This window comes from Brassica oleracea, chromosome C2, assembly GCF_000695525.1.
Source record: "Brassica oleracea var. oleracea cultivar TO1000 chromosome C2, BOL, whole genome shotgun sequence".
NCBI classification, from domain to species: domain Eukaryota; kingdom Viridiplantae; phylum Streptophyta; class Magnoliopsida; order Brassicales; family Brassicaceae; genus Brassica; species Brassica oleracea.
In genome coordinates this window covers 52,135,143-52,136,616 of record NC_027749.1, presented here as the reverse complement: position 1 = coordinate 52,136,616, position 1,474 = coordinate 52,135,143, and positions in this window count along the sequence as shown.

The window sequence follows — 1,474 nt, the reverse complement described above, 5'->3', positions numbered from 1 at the left end:
ACTGAAGTTGTTTCCAGGAAAGCTTAAGTCAAGGTGGTCCGGCCCTTTCAAGGTCAAAGAGGTTAAGCCATATGGAGCAATAGTTTTGTGGAGTACTGATGGAAGAGACTTCACAGTCAATGGGCAAAGGGTTAAGATCTACATGGCAGATGCACCTGAGGAAGATGGAGTTTCAACTCCACTGTCTGATCCTACCCCAGCCTAATCCAAAAGGAGGCAAAGTCAAGCTAGAGACTTAAGACAAGCTCACTTGAGAGGAAGTCTCATGCGTATCCTTGTACATATCGCATTGGTATTCACATTTTCATCATATTGCATAAAAAAAAAGGGAAAAGTGTTGAAGTAGTGTTCAGGTGGTTCATCGATCCAGTCAAGGCAAAGAATCGAGCGTGGGAGCGAGGTTCCGCAGCGACGCCACGAGGTCGCTTCAGCTGGGAGCGACGTGATCAGAGCGACTGGTACAAGTCGCTCGCATTTTCGGTGTCCGGAGCTCTAGGGTCGCTCTCGGAGCGACGTCTCGCAGCGACCACGTGAGGTCGCTCGCGTTTTCGGTGACTGAGAGCGACTAGATCAGAGCGACTCGGCTAAGTCGCTCGCATTTCTATCTTTGGGGCTCGAGAATCGCTCTCGGAGCGACGTCTCGCAGCGACCACGTTAGGTCGCTCGCAATTCTGTCGATCAGAGCGACGTCTTCAGAGCGACACCTCCGAGTCGCTCGCCCTTTCGTCGACACACGACGCGAGAAAATAACCCAGAGCGACCTATCAGAGCGACCACTCCAGGTCGCTCCTGAGCCGGTCCAGGTAAGTCCCTCTTCGATTTTGTCCGGTTTAATTCAAGTTAACCAGCCCTAAACTTAACCGGACGACCCTAAACCTACCCAGACCCACGACCTTCATCTCTTTCACTCTCCCTTCCTCTCACAAACACTCATACTCTCTCAAACAAACTCACACCAAAAATCTCCTAACTTTCTCAATTCTCACCCAAATCTCCTAGTTCTTATTTCTAAATCCAAGCTTTCGCCCCTGTAGTCCATTCCTCACCACCCATTCCCCATTTCCTTTCATCCAAAGCAAGGTATTGTGTTTTTAAATTCAAATTCGTAGGTCCATGAACCCTAGAATTTAAAAATCGAAATTTAGTTATTTTCTTGCTTGATTGTGGTAAAATAGACTAGGAAAAGCTTATATATCAAGTTGCGTTGTTGAGTTGATGGTGGAATTGAGCTTAATTTGAACTACGGCAAAATTAGGGTTCATGGATTTGGGGCTTTTCAAAATTGATCCTAATTGAGTGTGTTAGTGGGTGAGTTAGTATGTTAAGGTGTTGAAAGGTTTGATTAGAGAATTCTCTCATTCTAGAATTACTTGATTATTGAATTTTACTTGTCTTGTGATTTTCACATGATGAAAAGATTGAGAATTGTGATTCTTTACGTTGCCTCTTGAAGTTTACATTTGCAAAGTCAATC